Here is a 19,365-nt window from a genome sequence, read left to right as displayed (position 1 = left end):
AATGGCGGCCTGCGCGCTGCACCAACACGCCTGCGCAGGGATGAGCGTCGGTGACACTAATTCCCGCGGAGTGTCTTCCCCGCCCCCTGCCAGCACCCACCAGCGCCCGGGCCCGACCCAGCCACCTGCGCCCGGAAGTGACGTCTGGGTAGCAGCGGTTCCCCCGCTGCATGATGGGAGAGTGTGTGGAGTGGGCGGGGGGTCTCCGCGGAGGAGGAGGTGGAGGCGGCGGCGGCGGCGGCGGAAGAGGGCGGAGGATAGTGGGATGGGGGGTCCCGCGGCCGCGCTGAAACTCCGGGTGGGCGTCCATGGCGCTGTTCGGCTGACAGGGCTGTGAGCAGCCTGCTCTCCGCGCTCACCAACTCCCCGTCGGAATAGCCGGTCCTTCCCCGGGGAGCCAGTTCCTCCCCGGGCCCCTGAGCCATGCCCATCGCGGCCGCCGGGGATGAGCCAGGTAAGCGCCTCCGCTCGGCTCCCCCAGCCGCGCGCGAGGAAGAGGGTACGGGAACCGGGCCCGGCCCACCAGCCGGACCCTCGCCCGGACCGGGGGCACCTGCCCGCCGCTGAGCCTGGGGCTGCGGGGACGCAGCCGGCTCTGCGGGCCTGCGGGCTCCGGGCTCAGGCTCTGCCTTCCCCCGCGGCGGGTGCGGGGACGCCGTCGCCGGCGCCCGAAGCGCGCGGCCCCCGTCGCCATCCCGGACACCGGCCCGGGAAGTGTGAACCCCTTCTCCGCCCGGGCCGCCGTCGGCTCGCCCTGCTCCTGGGCTTCCACTTTCCCGCAGCTCCGCGCCGGCCGCTCCCTCCCAGGAGCTGTTGAGAAGTTTGGGGCTTTGCTCGGGCTTCCTCTTTCTCCCTTCCCCTCCCTCGTGACAGGTGTAAACACTGCCTGCTTGGCTCAGGCCCGAGGCCGACCGCCACCGGACTGTGCTGCTCACAAGGGTCTCTGAAAGAAGCCGATTTGGAATCCTCCAACAGAGGAGACGGCCCCCAAAACTCAGGCGTCCTTTCCTGAGAGAATCTTTCTGCTCCCTTCTTGCACTCCTCAAGAAATAATCTGCTTCTCCTCCCTCGACTGTGTTCGAAAAGTTGGACCATTTATTCTTTAAGTGCTCACCTCGGCAGGTGCTGCGTCTTGCTTGGGCAGGGTACGGAGTGTGGGGTGAACGGGTGGGGTCCTGTCTCCATTAGGAAAATAGTAGGAACGGCTGAATATTTTTTTGTTGTTGGCGTTTTCTGCAGTTCGTAGCTTAATTTCCCACTGAATCTTCTATAGGGGCTGAGAGCAGGAGAACATGCAAATATTGTCGAGGGGTGGGTTGCAGATGAAACAAAGGCAGTGAGTGGTTCCTTTTCAGAGTTTTCAGTTTAGGAGACGAAAAGTAGAACTTCACTTTTGAACTTTTCCTAATGTGTAAACCTTCCCTTCCACTGCCTGTATTCTCCTACTCCGAAGTTTTTTGAGGGGTAGAGGAAATAAGGTTTATTCTTGAAGGTTACAGTTAATTGTTGCTTTCAGTTAGCCTTTTAGATGTAGAAATACATCCTAATTTTAGGGGAAAACATGTTTCAACGCTATTGTGTTGAACTAGCATAGCTTATCTGCATTTTATATGCTTTACCAGCTTAAATGCTGGCTTTTGTAGTTGTCATTTTTAATTCTTTTCAGAAGTATATTTGTCGAAAGAAAGTGTCTGTGTTGGTCTTCTAAATTTTGTCCGTGAAGATTTTTCAATGGATTGAAAGATAGATCCTGGGTAAAACATGCAGCGCAGTAAATGACACCTAGTAGATACTGGTTAGCTCTAGTTCCTTTGTTTGTATGTGTATCAGATATGTTAGTTGATCTTCAAAGCATAGATATAGTTGAAAACATTTAAAAAGCTATTGAAAGAAATTCACTTAATATGTAGGGCATTTAAGTTTTGGATGTTTTCTAATCTTTTGATCTAGAGGCTATTATAAAAGTAATCCTATGTCGAAACAATGATAATGTGTCCATAATTGCATTGATAAATCTTGTAGAATCCAGTTCTCTTTACATAAATCATGTAATCTATGTGAATCCTATTATGAAACGTTGTTTTAAATTTTAATTTGTTCTGCTTAGAATTAGTTAAAAATTAGTTCAGAAAAGTAGTAAAAACTTGAGAACAAAATAGTGTTTTATATTTTGTGAAATATAAAGCATCTCTCTCAGCAGGCTAAGAAGTCTTTGAATAGCGGCATCTCATTGAGGAATCACCTCTTCTCTCCCACCCCCAGTCCCCAAATCTCGTAAAAGGGGGCCACTAAGTATCCTGGTATTTTTAAAGCAGCGCCATAAATTATTTAATTCAAATGTTTACATTCTAATTTAATGTTGCCTACACTTACTGTTTTATGCCCTTGAGTCGGTTCCTACTCATATGACCCTATAGGACAGAGTAGAACTGTCCTAATGTTTCCTAAACTGTAATCTTTATAGGGAGCCCTGGCGGCACAGTGGTTGAGCATTTGACTGCTAACCAAAAGATCAGCAGTTTGAATCCACTAGCCGCTCCTTAGAAACCCTATGGGGCAGTTCTTCTGTCCTACAGGGTCAGTATGAGTTGGAATCCACTTTAGGGCAGCAGGTTAATCTTTGTGGGAGCAGACCACCAGGTCTTTTCTCCCTTGGGAGCAGCTGGTAGGTTCGAACCACCTACTTTTCAGTTAGCATCAAAGCACTTAACCATTCCACTACCAGGGCATCTTTGCCTACAATTATTAAAAATTTTTTAAAAAGGCTATTTTTTTCCGTGGTTAGCACTAATAATTCCCGTTTCAGTAGCCTAGTGAATCTTGCCGGCCTTAGTTTCATTTCTGGTTTTACTCAATTTTGAAAATAGCTGGCATTATATAGATTTTACATATGTCATTTTGGTAATCAGTCTCTGTCTTTCTGTATATATATGTGTGTGTGTGTGTATTTATGTACATATATATACACACACAAAACACGTACATTTTGCAACTTTATATGATAATTGCTAACAGTGATATATATTATTTCCTGTGAGCAAGGTACTTTTTTACGTACTTTTATATATTAACTCATCTAATCGTCACAGCAGCCTTATTATCCCCATCTTTTCCGAGAGGAAGCTGAGGCCCGGAGATGTTAAATAACTTGCCTGAGGTCAAAGAGCTGGTAAACTGGCCAAGCCAGGATAAAACACAATACTACCTCTGTAAAGTTTTAAAGCATACAAAACTATCCTGTATGTTTCCTGTGACTCCTAGAATATATAGTAAAAGGATAAAAACATGCAGGAAATGATGATGAACACCCAATCAGAATCGAAGTTAACCTCTGGAGAACTGGAGGGGGAAAAGGATCTAGGAGGGGACCATGAGTTTTCAACCATAGCTTTACTGTCTTTAAACTACATCTGAAGCAGATTTGGTAAAAGGTTAAGATATAACACAGCTGTTTGAAATCCTTCATAATAAAAGGTCAGATATTTAACTTTAAAACAGATATGTATAGTATCACTTTATCTCTCTGCATTGTATATCTTTAAAAAGAACAGGGAAAGATTGATTTAGTGCTAATTTGTGTTGACTTCCTTTTAAAATGAAAACAGCCTCTACCTTGAAAATATTTGAATTAAGAATTGTTGCCCTCCCCAGGTTCCCTCGCAGTAACTTCCCTTTTCTGTCAACATATTTAGTTTCTTTTTCTGGCCTAGAGTAGGGACTCACCCAAAGACCAAAACCCCTGCCAGTTGAGTTGATTCTGACTCATAGCCACCCTGCAGGACAGAGTAGAACTACCCCAGAGGGTTTCTGAGGCTGTAAATCTTTACAGAAGCAGACTGCCACATCTTTCTCCTGTGGAGCCGCTGGTGGTTTTGAGCCATTGACCCTTCTGGTAACAGCCAAGCACTTAACCACTGCACCACCAGGGCTCCTTCTCGAACCAAACCGCATTGCCGAACCAAACGTGATTGCCGTCAAGTCGATTCCTACTCATAGTGACTCTATAGGACAGAGTAGAGCTGCTCCATCGAGTTTTCAAGGAGCCCTGGTGGGTTTTAACTGCCAACCTTTTGGTTAGCAGCCGTAGCACTTAACCACTATGCCACCAGGGTTTTCTTAGGGGCTCATAAGTCTGTGAATTACACCTGCTCCCTAGGAAATGGTAAAGGTCAGTAACCCTATTGGGTGGGGAGGAAGAGGGAGATGGGATGGAGTCATTGCCCATTGGTTTGGGAGAATTGAAAAGAGAAGGAAAATAGAATACTCCATCTTATTGTTTCTGTCATCAGTAGCCCCATTCGAAATAGCTATAAAGGTAAACCTTGCAAAGATAAATTGCTGATAAATTAAAGGTTGCCTGCATGCTCAAAGCTTAATTTACAAGCATATTTGTGAATAGTTCCCAGGAAAAAGTTAAGTAGTAAATTAAAATAAATTCACTGTAAGTTCTATTTATGTAAATATAGTATGTCAGAAACCATTTCTACAAAACACTGACATCATGGCATTCTCTTTCCTTCATTCACACAGCAAATATTTATTGAACACTTGCTATATGCCAGTCCTTATTCTAGGTGCTGGAGATGCTGAAATGAACATAAAGAAAACACCCAGTGCCGTCGAGTCAATTCCAACTCATAGTGACCCTAGAGAAGAGAGTAGAACTGCCCCATGGAGTTTCCAAGGAGCACCTGGCAGATTCGAACTGCTGACCCTTTGGTTAGCAGCTGTAGCACTTAACCACAGGAGGGCAAAAAGTCTGCTCTCATAGAGCCTCAATTCTTGTGTGTGTCTGTGTGCGTGCGTGTGCGCGTTGTGTGTGCATGTGTAGGACAGACAAGTAAAATCTAGAGATGGCAGAAGGTATTAAGTCCTATGGAGAAAAAAAAAATAGTTGTTTTGGGGGGAAAGTGCTTTTAGGAGGTAGGTGCTTGCTGTTTTACATAGTGTGGGGCCAGAGAAGGCTTAAGACCTGAAGGAGGTAAACAGAAATAAGGGGAAGAGTGGTAGAGGCAGAAGCAGGCCTAGAATGTTCAAGGAACTACAGTAGGGAAATCCAGTGTGGGTGTAATAGGGTGAACAAACGGAAGAGTGGTAGTGGATGTGTTCAGAGTTAGACGGTGGAGGGCAGTGTTGTAGGGTCTTTGTAAAAATTCTAATGGCTGGCTTTTTACTGTGAGAGGCGGAAGCTGTTGCTGAGTAGCCATTTTTGAGTAGAGGTGTGGCTTGATCTCTGTTTTAAAAGGATCTGTCTGGCTGGTGTACAGAAAATAGATTGTGGGAGTGCAGTAGTAGAAGCAGGAAGATCAGTTAGGAGATGATCGTAGTGATGGAGGTAAGAGATGACAGTGGCTTGAATCAAGATGGTAGCAGTAGAGGTGATGAGAGGTGGTAGACAGTTGCTTGAGTTGAAACCTCTAATAATTTCCTACAGCTAAATTCAGAAAGCTTGCAGAGGTACCCCCATCTGAAAATTCAAAGCCCTCACAACCTCCATTTCCAGCTTATTGCCCAGTCCCTTTATATAGCCTACATTATCTAATCAGACTCCTTTGTGGGACTTAGTGTTTCTTTACAGTGGCCCCATGTTCTCTCTCTCTTTTGTTTTAGTGCCTGCCATTTCCTCTATCAGTTAAGATCCTTCCTATTTCAAATTCTCCTTCATGGAGCTTTTTGTTTGTTTGTTTTCACCATTCCTTCTCTTCCCAATCAAAGAGATCTTTTTCTTAGAATCCCGGTAGCCACATTTTGCGTCATTTGATGCTTATAGTCTTCCTTGCATTACTCTTACTGGTCTCTTGTATTTTTTTCCCCTAATTAATTCTAAGTTTCTCTAAGACTGTGACATCTTTACTCACTTCTGCCCCTAACAGAACCTAGCAGTTTTGTATATGATAGTTTTTAAATATCTTTTATTACAGAAACAGTATATGAGCGTCATAGAAAGTAAAGAAGAAAAAAAAAATTCTCACTACCCGCAGATCCTTACTGTTAACAGTTTAGTGCATATCTTTGCACACATTTTTTTTAATATGTTATGTATGTGTGCTTTTTACCAGGAAACCCTGGTAGCGTAGTGGCTAACTGCTACGGCTGCTAACCAAAAGGTTGGCAGTTTGAATCTACCAGGTGCTCCTTGGAAACTTGATGGGGGCGGTTCTGTTCTGTCCTACAGGGTCACTATGAGTCAGAATCGACTTGATGGCAATGGGTCACTTTTTACCAAAATGAAATCTTATTGTACATACTGTTTTGTAGGGTTTTTTGTTTTGTTTAGTAAACTAATCTCACCTTACCATTTCAGGAAATTTCCCTCTAAATTAATGCCCAAGGTCATATTCAAACTGTTATCCCATTAGCCCAGAAATGTCCCTTTACAGCCAATTTGTCCAAATCAGTATCTACTCCATATTATATTTTTCTGATTATTAAATTTATGAAAGGTCAGTATATATATTTCAGAAATTTGGAAAATGTGGGGGAAAAAAGTGTAAAGAAGACTGGTAAACGACATGACAGGGACCCAGCCTGTGTCAATGCCTGGCACAGAGGAGGCACTCAATAAATACATGTTAAAGGGAATGATAGAAGAAAAACATCACTACAGAGAGATAACTCCTAACATTCTGGTTTTCCTTTGGTTGTGTTTTTTCTCATGGGTGTGGAAGTGATATATATATATATATATATATATCACATGTATGAACCATGGTGTACAGATTTTCTTTTACTTACTATTGTGAGCATTTTCCCATGTTATTAAATACTCTTTAAAGCGTGATTTTTAATGTTTAGGTAGAATACCATCAAACAAGTTTCAGGTTATCTCTGCTGGCTATTAGGGTGGTTTTGGTTTTACCAGTTTTGACTCCCATAGAAAAGCATCTCAGCGAATACCTTTTTACATAAATCTTTGACTTGTGTTTGGTGATTTCCATAGGACCAAGTTGTAGAAGTGGTATTACTAAATGAAAAGGAAAGCCAGTTGCTTTCTAAAAGGTTGGGATAAATCCACTCCCACCAGCAATGGTTTGGAGTACCCATCATCCTGCAAATATGCAGGGTGGTTCTCCTCCTACCCCATCACTTCTCAGTCCTCCTACCCACCCCCAGCCCTAGGCAACCACTGATCTACTTTCTATCTGTATAGGTTTGTCTTTTCTGACATTTATATTTTCATTTTATTGTAGTAAAATATATGTGACATAAAATTTGCCATTTTGGCTGTTTTTAAGCGTACAGTTCAGTGACATTAATTACAGTCACAGTGTAGTGCCATCACCACCACTATTTCCAAAACTTTTTCATCTACCCCAAACAGAAACTCAAAACTAAAACCAAACCTATTGCTGTTAAGAGTCAATTCTGACTTATAGTGACCCTATAGGACAGGGTAGAGCTGTTTCATAGGCTTCCCAAGGAACAGCTGTGGATTTGAATTGCTGACCTTTTGGTTAGCTTCCAAGCTCTTAACCACTGTGCCACCAGGGCTCCATACAAACTCAATATCCATTAATTAATAACTCCCCATTTCCCCCTCCCCTCAACCCCTGGTAACCACTAATCAATCTATTTTGGTCTTCATGCATTTGCCTGTTGTAGATATTGCATATAAGTTGGATTACACAATAATTGTGCTTTTGTGTCTGGCTTATCGCACTCCATGTAATGTTTTCAAGATTCATCCATGTTGTAGCATGTATCAGAACTTTATTTCTCTTTTTTGCTGAATAATACTTCACGGTACGTATAAGCCACATTTGTTACCCATTCACCTGTCGATGGACACTTGGGTTGTTTCCACCTGTTTGGCTATTGTGAGTAAGCTGCAATGCATAGTGGTGTAAATAAATATGCAATATTATAATTATTTCCCTGAATTATTATTTTGAATTTAGGCTTTTCAGTAGTCTGAAATGTTTGCAGAATTTGAAAGTTTTCTGAAGGATTGGAACATGAGACATGTCCTCGTTTAATATGAGGTTAAAATTTCTTAAGGCCATGGCTTTTTAAAATAACTCTTGATTCTGTTAGCAAGCTATTTAAGTACAGGAAATACATTACTATTTTCTAGGCCTGTGCTCTTCAATATAGTAGCCACCAGCCACATGTGGTACTCGAAATGAGGCAGCTTTTAAAAATCACATGTTATATTTAAACCTCAGTATATTATTCGTAGTACATATAGTTTGCACAGTTATTTTTCAAAGGGGTCTGATTACACACCTAAGAATTGAAGGCTGGATGGGACTGTCTTTTAGGCAATGGAACCGCAGGTGCAAAGGTCCTGTGGCACAAAAACAAGGGAATATATTGTTTGCATTTAGAAAACTGAAAGAAGGCTTAGCCCCAGAGCATTGAAAACAATGTTTTGAATTTTATCACAAGCAGGAGATAGACATGATCAGATTTAGCTTCTAAAAAGAGTACCTGGGCTAAGCATTATTGGATACTAGTTAGAGAGCCTAATTTAGATGATAATGACCCCTTTAGACCACAGTGGAGGCAGGGGAGTTGAAAAGATACAGACATTACAGAATTGAGAAATGCATGAGGTAAAATCATTCTTTAGAGAGAGAGGAGGGTGGAGGTGGGGAACTCTGTTAAGGTTGGCTCTTAAGCATCTACCTTGGTAACTGAGTAGATGGTAGGGACATTCACTGAGTTAGAGGACCAGAAAGAGGTCCTCTCAGAGGAAGACCAGGCTTGAGGAAGAAGAGCTTGAACTCTGTTCTTGTTAAGCTTAGTTTGAGATCTTTGAGGACTTCAAAAGAGGTCTAGTAGAGAGTGGGCTCAGCTGGAATGGAGTTTGGGTTGGAGGGCTGGGCTTTAGAGATGAATAGTGACCCTACCAAATAACCACCCAAACCCAATGCCGTTGAGTCGATTCCAACACATAGCGACCCTAGAGGACAGAGTAGAACTACCCCATAGAGTTTCCAAGGAGCGCCTGGCGGATTCGAACTGCTGAGCCTTTGGTTAGCAGTTGTAACACTTAACCACTACGTCACCAGGGTTCCCAGTGACCCTGCAGGACAAAGTAAAACAGCCCCATAAGGTTTCCAAGGAGCGGCTAGTGGATTTGAACTGACCACCTTTTGGTTAGCAGCGGTAGCTCTTAACCACCATGCCACCAGTGGTCCCTGGGAGTCCTAGAATATGTTAATTAAAGCCTTACCCCATTGCTCCTGGGGTGAAACCTGGAAGAATTTATTTAATGCCGAAGAGAAAATTTCAGTTTGTTTTGAAGCCCACTTGTAAAAGTGAAAATAAGAAGTTAGATTATGTGAATTAAGTACTTACTATTTGACATATATATAATCAAGTAGATAATCTTACATAATGCTTATTTAATTCTTTGGGAACATGTACCTTTCCTGAAGCACAAAGCATAAACTGGACTTCCTAATTATCAAACAGGCAAAAAGAATTATGAATAGGCATGGGTATTTTTGCTGTATTAATAGATCTCAGAAAAAATTTTGTATATCTCCCCATGAATACTGAAAAGGCATTTTAAAAACCCATTTCTGATTGTTTTTAAGCAAAGCATCTTAAAATAGGAATTATTATACAGTTCTGTAATATGATAAAACATACATACTTTAACCCCAAAATTTAGCATCTTAATAATGGTTTTGTTTTTCCTTGTGCACCATACCTGCTAATGCCTCCAATACAAAGTCTAGTAATGGTGGTGATAGCAGGCATCAAGTGTTCCAAGGGGGGAACAAGGGGGGAACACTTGATGCCTGCTATCACCACCATTACTAGACTTTGTATTGGAGGCATTAGCAGGTACGGTGCACAAGGAAAAACAAAACCATGAGAATCGGAAAGGAAGAAGTCAGACTGCTCCAATTTGCTGATAATGTGATGGTATACTGCACAGATACCAAGAGTTTTCATTTATATAAACAGTAGTCGCCAATTAGAAGATATGATGGAAGTGAACCAGCTGCCATTGAGTCATTTCTGACTCACGGCAGCCCCACTGTGTCCAAGTAGAGTTTGTGCTCCATGGGGTTTTCAGTGGCCAATCTTTTCAGAAATGAATTGCTAGGGCGTTTCTTCCTAGGCATCTCTGGGGGGACTCAGACTTCTGACTGAGCGCGTTAACTATTTGCAGTGCACAGGGACTCCCATAGAAGTGAAGACCCCCATTTACACAAGCAGAAAAAAAAAAGACTAAATACCCAACAAAACACATAAAAATAAATGTAAAAAACCTGTATTGTTAACAGATTGTTCTTATGTTAAACAAAATTAACATTTCTGTATCTGTAGGTAACAGAGGAAATCATTCCTAAGTCATGTCTTACTGTTCTTAAAATGCTAATAAGATAATTTCAAAGCAAGCCATTTAGTTGTAGGATCTTCAGTATTTGCATGTATCTTAATGAAACTAACCCATTGCCGTTGAGTCGATTCTGACTCATAGCGACCCTATATAGGACAGAATAGAACCGCTCCATAGAGTTTCCAAGGAGCGCCTGGTGGATTGGAACTCCCAGCCTTTTGGTTAACAGCTGTAGCACTTAACCACTACACCACCAGGGTTTTGTAATGAAACCAGTTTACTAAATTAATGAAATGAATAGTATTTCTGCCTCACCCACCACCCCGAGCGGGGTGTTTGTTGTTGTCTTAGTCGTTGCTTATATTTGGTAGTATTCTCTACTTTGCTGTTTGTCATCTCACAATTTATTATGTAGATCAAAAATGTTGGAGTATTTACGGATAAAATACTTACACAGTGATGCTCAAAACCTGAAAGCGTTGATTATTTTCTTAAGGCTTTTGTTTTCAGTAGCCATTTATAAAAAATAATGAAGATACATCTATAGAGAGAGAGAGTTTAGCTCTTTTTATAGTGGATATTTTTAATAACATCTTTGTTTCTAAAATAATTAGTACCAAGAATATCAGGTATGAAAATCTCAGTTTTGTTTTACCTTGAGCCCAAACAGGATGTTTGAGTATTTATTACTTTTTCCTTGTAGTTAAATCATCGTTTCCTCTTGTGCCTTTTGGTACTTCAGACTCATTGCCCTGTATCCCAATAGGCCAGCAGATGATAACTTTGTTGTATTATTAGGTTTCCCGTATGTTTACTTGAAGCACAGGGAAAGTATTACACCTAATTAAAAAGTTCAGATTTTAGTCAGGTTACCAGTGACCTGTGTTTGTGGAGGTAGATAAAAGTTAAGGATTTTTTGCTATTGTTGCTGTTGTGATTAATGTTTTAAATGTTTTATTTTTGTAAGAATTCTATAGCGTTTAAATTATATGCGTAATTGTAAGTGATGCTTCAAAAAAGGTATGCATAAGTTTCATAAGCTTTTTGGTTTAAAAAAAAAAAGCTGCGGTTGAGTTGATTCTGACTCATAGCCATCCTATAGGATAGAGTAGAACTGCCCCATAGGGTTTCCAAGGCTGTAAATCTTTACGGAAACAGGCTGCCACATCTTTGTCCCATGGAATGAGTGGTGGGTTTGAACCTCCGCCTTTTGGTCAGCAGCCACTGTGTCACCAGGGCCCCTTTTTGGTTAATAGGAAAAAGTAATTAAATATTTCTGAAAGAGAATTCCCCAAATCTAGAGTTGTTTGAAACACTTATTTTTTAATCAGTTTCAAAGATTGTTGCAGTAATTTAAATTGGATCCTTTTAAATCATCCAGCTTCCATTTTTAAGGAAAATATTGACAGTTTTGTAAACTTCCTATTTCTGAAATTTCTTAGTGCTATTTTTAAATAAATGTGTGTGACGCAACTTTAAGAAATATTTGTACAATCAAACCATTGTAAGTAAGGGTAAAACTTTTCGCAAGAAAATGTACTATTATTACATCATGTTTCCCACATCTTTGGGTATGTGGGTACAGTGGAGCCCTGGTGGTGCACTGATTGAGCACTTCAGCTGCTAACCAAAAGGTCTGCAGTTCAAATCCACCAGCTGCTCCTTGGAAACCCTGTGGGGCAGTTCTACTCTGTGCTGCGGGGTCGCTGTGAGTTGAAATCAATTCAGTGGCAGTGGGTTTGGGTGTTGTGTTTTTTTTTTTTTTTTGGTTTTATGGGTACAGTGGTTCAATTTTGAAACATTTATGCTACCCCTGGTGTTATAAAGACCAATAATGCTCTTATCCTCTGGGAAGGATGAGAATGGCTGCACGATTCATAAAATGTAATCAGTGTCATTAAATTGTATACATGCAAACCGTTGAATTGGTGTGTGTTTTGCTGTATATATTCTCAAAAACAACAAAATAAAGAAAATGTAGGAAAAAGCTTTCAAGCAGCCATTGAGGGTACAAGAGTTGGTCTGTTCACCTGGAGCAGAAGAAGTAGGAGAGTCAGGAATAGGAGGAAGAAGTGGAATGTATGGCTAATTGCCTTCTTTACCATGAGACCAGAAGAACGGAATGGTGCCTGGCTACCATTACTGAACATTTTGATCAAAGATTCCGTAGAATAATTCTGATCAAAGGGGGGAAAATGCAGAACAGAATTTCAAATTCCCACGAACTCCAGATTTTCTGGAACTATGAACACTGGATAAACCCCTAAAACTATTGCCCTGAGATAATCTTTAAACCTTAACTTTTTTATATATTACTAAATTGCCCTACGAATGTGTGAACTAATATGTGCTCTCAGCAATGGTATCTTTTAAAGAACTTTAAAATTGTAGATACTACCCCAAAATTTCAATATTAGAAAACTTAAACAATTGGTAAATGCCTTCTGAAAGTGAACATTTTTCAAATTTGCCAAATGTTTTTGCTTTGTATTATGTGTGCTTTTAAACATTTTTATCCTTAAGGTGGCTTGCTTCCTAGAATGAAGGTAGTAAGAATTTAAAGAAAAATAAAGACTTTTTTATTTATTATTTTTATGTAAATTATATAAATAACAAAAGGGACACTTTCATTTTATCAGATTACTTAGTAGATTCAAATAATTTAAGAATGCGTTTTGTCCTTGTAAGCACAAGATCAAGGAGATCTTTAATTAGAAATCTGGTTCTTTGTTTAAAAAGAAGCTTCGGCCCCTCTTTTTCTGCGCTGGAAGCGGTAAATCGGTTTAGAGGAAGTGGATGAAAAGGAAAGAGAATGGTAGTATTTTTGTGAGGAAGAGTAAAGCTGAACAAAATTCATGCATGTGAACAGTTCTTATGACTGTTGTGGACATACTGATGTTATCAACACAAATCCTGTGCTAAGACTTTTTTTAGAAAATATTTTTAAATTTTATTTTGCTTCTTATAGCAAACTAACAACTTCCAAGACTGTAAAATGAGTAATTCTTGTAAAACTTAGCGCAGTGAAGAGCTGATGTCTTGGAAAATATGCTGAGAGTAGAGACACTGGAAGTCTAGCATACCTTAAGTCACATGGCTTACACAATTTAAAGGTTTTTTTTTTTTTTTTAATGGACAGATTTCACAGCTTCGTTTTTCTAAATTACCTGACGTTGTTTAGAACCCCTTTGTGGAAGGAGCCACTGTCTTTCCCTACCTCCAAGGTACTAACAGCGTTTGGGGAGGAATTGACTGCTAGTTTTAGTCATTTTCTCTAAATTCTTCACTGTCCCTTACGTCAGAATTTTTTATATTTTGGATTTTGACTCACATCTGAATTGTAAAATCAGTTTTGAAGGTCACTGCCAGCTTTTAGGAAACCCTGATGGCACAGTGGTTAAGAGCTACAGCTGCTAACCAAAACATTGAGTGTTCGAATCCACCAGGTGCTCCTTGGAAACCCTATGGCAGTCGTATTCTGTCCTGTAGGGTTGCTATGAGTCGAAATTGACTTGACAGCGATGGTTTTCTTTTTTTTGCCAGCTTTTAAGAAAAACGGAAATAGAGCTAAGAATATCAGTACGCAGAGAGTAAAGCTAAATACAGTTTGGTGAAACTGCTTTTGTGTGTGTGTGTAGGTATGTATGTATGTATGTATGTGTTTGTTGGGCTGTCAGATAAAATGTATTTCTGTGGGTCACGAGGAAGAAAAGGTTGTGAAATCCTGCTTCATATGACAGGCTAATTCCTACATCTTTTCTAACTAAAGGTACATGGTACATTTACAAGTAATACGTTTTTCCCTTTTGCCCTTTAATCTTCTCTACCTCTCAGGAAAAAGTAAAACTTTAAACCAAGTAAACCAAGTAAAAATACCAGTAAAAGGTCAACCAGCTAGAAATCTGTCTGCCATGGGGATTCTTTCCATAGTTTGCATGGGGTTATGTGTGCAAGTAGGCCCACTTGTGGCATTACCTGTGTATACCACACACACGTGCACATACCTGTATACTCATGAGCACTATTGTAGAAGGTGTTTATATTTTATTTCTGAGATATACAAAGCGTTTGCTTCATTTCTTCCCTCCCCCTCATCACCCCCTCCCTAGGATGTTATCTGTGGATCATTTATGGCTGTTTTAAGCCTGGCGCATTGTCTGGCTTCCCTGTGCCGCCTCACAGGTCTCCAGGTCATCTTTTTCTCTTAGTTCGGAAGTGTTCAGGGAGCAGATCGAGGGAAAACTGATAGCACCTGGCAAAGACATAATTCGAAAGGTAAATCTGATGCTTCCTAGATCATACTTTAAGGCCAAGTTTGTGATTTTTAGATTATTTAGGATATTGTCTGCTTTCTTTCTCATTAGCTCAGGAAACTGAATTCTACCTGCATTTGGTTGCAATTTTATAACCTTTCCTAGACTCTTCTTACTCCAAAAGGTGAGTTGCTCCTGTGGAAGGCATTTTTAATGGAGAGAGAAGCACCACTAGAGGAAGGACAGCTGCCAAGGGCAAGCCAGTGTACACACTTTTTAGTTACACACTAGAGTGGCATCCTTAGTTTTGAGAAGCCAGAAAGTAGATTTCTTTTTCATGGCGGGGTGAGGGGGAGGAGGATATCCTGGGCTCTTGAAGTTTAACTCACCAGCCTTGACCAGAATGCTGATTTAAAACTTTGTAACAATTAATTTCTTTCAAAACGGGTCAGCTACTCATGCCAGCTTATTGAAGAATCTTGTGGGAAAATTTACATGAAGCAGTAAAGAAAGTTGCTGGGGAGCAAAGAACTCGAGCAAGGGAAATCAAAGTTGGACTCTCCAGAGTAAGTAACATCTGCTCTGGCAGCTGACACCTTCACTTAAGCTGAGAAATTGCTTCAAATCAAAGCAGATATTCACGTTAGCTGGTCTGTCCAAACACACTAACACGCTTTTGTTATTTACCCTGTGTTTTTCCCCCTAGGTTTCATATAAATTGCTGCCCCACTCAACATGTTCCACCTTAAGATGGATTGCAGCACAGACTATTTTGGTTCGTTTTCTGTCACATTTGGTCACATTTCAGGCCATCCTCTCTTAGATCACACTTCCTTTCCTTGATTGAAGCTGGGTATTTCCTAACTTACTTGATGGAGCACTTGGAGGCCAGAGGTAGGGTATAGAAATCACGGTGGGGAGGAGGGAGAGGGGAAGATTTCGAGTGCTCAGTGGAATCAGTGCCACTGTCAAAACAGTAATAATGTATTCAGCGCTTCCTCTGAGCCAGACCCTGAGGGTGCAGTGGCGAACAGTAGAGGCCTGTCAGTCTTTTGAGATCAAGTAGAGAAACTCGTGCAATAGCAGTTTCTGTGGAGTGGTAGGATGGAAGCCAGATTGTCTTGGGTTGAGGAGTGAGTGGGAGGTTAGGAAGTAGAAATAGTGAATAGACAGGGGTCTTTCAAGAAGCTTGGTGCTGAGGAAGAGAGCTAGAAGGGCACAGAAGGGAGGGCTTTTTGTTTGGTTTTGCACTGATTTGTTTCTAGGATAAAGTCTTGAACATTTAAGGACTGATGAGAAAGCATCAGCAGTGATGGAGAAATTCAGAGTCCCCTCTGCAAGAGATTGAGAAGAAAAACAAAAGGTCCCGCCCGGGATGATCCTTGGGCAAGATTGTGGGTATAAACAAGATTCTAGGGGAGGGGCATGAAACTGAGGTAGTTTCTGCCTGTTAGATCCTGTTTTCATTGTAAAACTTCAGAATATTAGGGTGGAAAATTAGAGTGGCTGATTTATGCTGCCACTCCACAAAAGAAGCAGAGAGTACTAGGGGAAAAATTGTTTTCCAAGGACTAATGCATCTGCTGCTTCCGTTCTGTTGCCCTTGTTATTAGTTACTCGGTGTCCTTTGTGCAATTTCAAGTTGAAATACCTTTTGGGAGAAATAGCTGGTAAACACTCAAATATGATCAGTTGATATAACAAGCTAAAGGCAAAACAATTTCCAGTGTTTTTACCTTTAAATACTTTGACAGTTTAATTTTTAGTGCCAAACTATCCAAACTCAGCTCTGAAATGCCTTACTATGGATCTGTGTAGAAAATTAAAAACCTATAGTACAATACAAGGTTTTCCATGGGGATTTTTAAAAACCAGCTTCTATAACATACCTTACTGCTCTTTAACAAGATGGTTAGCACTAGAAGAATGAATGTGTGCTTTGGCTCGTGTCGGAATTGACTTTATGTATATGATATTGGTACTTTTGTGAACCTTTCTTACTGACATCTGCTGTGGATTGAAATGTGTCCCCGCAAAAATAATGTGTTGTATATCCTAACCTTCATGCCTGTGGTTGTAATTCTATTTGGGAATAGGCTGTCTTTGTTATGTTAACAACACAGAATTAGTGTAGGGTGTATCTTGAGTCGGTCTCTTTTGAGATAGAAAAGGAGATTAAACACAAGCCAGCAAGCAGAGATGGGGTAAGACAGATGCCAAGCCACGTGGAGATCTCCAAGAAACCAGGAAGCAGAAGCTGAAGAGACAAAGACCTTCCCCCAGAGGCGACAAGGAGAGAAAGCCTTCCCCTAGAGCCAGCGCTCTGAATTTGGACTTCTAGCCTCCTAAACTTGTGATATTTCCGGTATAGCAGCACTGGGTAACTAAGACAACATCAAAAAACAGGAAGACAGAAAAGTTGGTTGTCACTTCTGGCAGTCTGGCCTTTTAAGGGTGATCAGCTTTGACACAAATGTATTTTGCTGCTTATTTTCACTGTTTCCTCACAATTAGTGCTATGTACATTCTGAAACAAGAGATTTGGTTCTTGGCATTCTTGGTGGTTATACTTTCTTCATCTGGGCTTATAAGCAATTTTTTCTCCTGGAGAAAATTACCGTGAAAGTTTCAGAACCCTTCTGAACAACGAAACCTTTTGGGGAAAACTCCTGTGATTCTGTTTTTTTACAATCACTTCTGCAATATTATAGAAGATACTCTTCAAATATTTGATTAGTTAGTGACTACTTCACTCCTTACTGGTTATTCTTGAAAAAATATTTAACCGCTTTAAGCCATTATCTCTTTGTCTACGAAATGAGGATAATTCCTACCTCACAGGACAGTTGTGAGAACTAACAGAGGTAATTCATGAATGCGCTTCACATAGTACCAGCACATAGTAAGGGCTTAATAAATATTAACTTGGTGTTGGTGTAAGCAGGGAGTGAAAGTACAGGAAAGATGATATTTATTTAGCAGTGTCTTAAATAAAACTGCATAAAATTCTGCAGTATTACATACAGTTGGTGTCTGTGATATTTGAGGATTTGGGGTTTTAAATTGGCAAGTTCAAAGAAATTATGAAAACTTAAAAATACTTAGCTTTGGGGTTGCGGGAATTTGATTAAATAGCCTTGAGGTTTGTAGCCTGTGTTGAAGAGGGGATGGAGACCTTATAAAAACTAACAAAAAAGCTTTCTCAGTTTTTACTAAAATGCATCCTTTTGCGGGCTCTGTCTGCGTTTGTTATTTATTAGCCTCCACTGAGCTGCTGTGTTGAAGACAAATACCCATCCCCCAAAAAAGAAATGAGAAATTAATCATTTTTGTAGGTTTTAAACTTTAGAGGCATGAAAACTTTTGTGCCGTCTTGGTCCAGGTATCTCTAGATGTATTGAAAACAAAAAGTTATCTGTCATCTAAGCCTTTGTGAGGCTCAGAGAAGGGGCCTCTGTTTCTCTAATATAGCATACTCCACCCCTCATGTGACAAGGTGACTCGCGAGCAGAGACGCAGGCCAGGTGGCTTTGTTGACAGTACGATTTGGTGGTACCTTAAGACTCCCATGAGGATATTCTAGTAAAGATTTGAAAATTCTGAACTACTGCAACACCAGACAATATTTGCAGTGCAAGTTGATGTTGTTAATTGCTTACATAAGATTTTTATTGATTTTTCTAAAGAAAATACAGATGTCATTTTTTTTTCTTCCATTCACCCAAATGGTTTAACAATTGACTGACTTAAACCTCAAACATATTGTGGTAAGAAGGCAGTGATTATTTTTTGTGATTCATTGACTATACCTTGCTAGTGTAGTTTGTGGTGCCTTGGTGGAGTAGTGGTTAAGAGCTAGGCTGCTAACCAAGCAGTCAGCAGTTCAAATCCACCAGTTGCTCCTTGGAGAAACCCTATGGGGCGTTTCTGTTTTGTCCTGTAGGGTCACTCTGAGTGGAATCTACTCGATGGCAATGGTTTTTGTTTTTGTTTCTTTTTTAATGTAGTTTATACTATTGAAGTCAGCAGCATGATTTCAGATACAGTTGTTTTTCTCCCCCTACTCTCCCCCCACCTTTAAAAAAAAAAAAAAAACCAGCATTCAGTCAAGATTCAGTTAGTACATTCGGTTGTTACATGTATTTTCCTCCAGTATTGGTCAGGATTTCACGGAAAGGGAATCAGTGAGAAGTATATATTACAAGATTTATTGAGAGGAATTGGCTTATGCGATTGTGGGGGCTGGCTGGGCAAGTCTCAAATCTGTACCAGACCCTCGGGAGAGGCAGGGTAGGACTCCTGGGCGGGCCAGAGCTAAAGCTGCAGTCCACGGGCAGAATTTCTTCTATTACTGCCGTCCTCCCAACTTGTGTTCCTCCCCAGCCCCACATACCAGTTCCTTTATTTTATTTTTATTGTGCCTCAAGTGAAAGTTTACAAATCAAGTCAGTCTCTCCTACAAAAACTTACACACACCTTCCTATATACTCCCAGCTGCTCTCCCCCAATGAGACAGCACACTCCTCCTGTCTACTCTGTATTCCCCATGTCCATTCAACCAGCTCCTGTCCCCTTCTGCCTTCTCATCTTGCCTCCAACTGGAGCTACCCACATAGTCTCGTGTCTACTTGAGCCAAGAACCTTACTCCTCACCAGTATAATTTTCTCTCTTACAGTCCAGTCCAATCCCTGTCTGAATAGTCATCCCAGTTCCTTTAAATGAAACTTTGGAATGAAAGGTTCTCACTGAAGCTGGAATGTATGATCTAGGCTTGTTTATCTGGCCTTGAGAGATGATGTGCACCTTGATGT

The 19,365-nt window shown here is 40.7% G+C and overlaps 1 protein-coding gene across 2 annotated transcripts in view; it reads left to right on the top strand.

The window, feature by feature from the left end:
• The first annotated feature begins 261 nt into the window (after positions 1–261).
• Positions 262–19,365, top strand: part of AFTPH (aftiphilin) — a 71,093-nt gene continuing 51,989 nt past the window's right edge. The window contains exon 1 of one of the 2 annotated variants that reach the window (XM_049856540.1): positions 262–454. The gene's annotated coding sequence lies outside the window, so the exon portion shown is untranslated. The remainder of the gene's footprint in view (positions 455–19,365) is intronic. The other variant, XM_049856539.1, reaches the window with a different exon arrangement.

The sequence above is a fragment of the Elephas maximus genome, chromosome 17 (assembly GCF_024166365.1).
Source record: "Elephas maximus indicus isolate mEleMax1 chromosome 17, mEleMax1 primary haplotype, whole genome shotgun sequence".
Classification (NCBI taxonomy): Eukaryota; Metazoa; Chordata; class Mammalia; order Proboscidea; family Elephantidae; genus Elephas; species Elephas maximus.
This window is presented reverse-complemented; position numbering and strand designations above follow the sequence as displayed.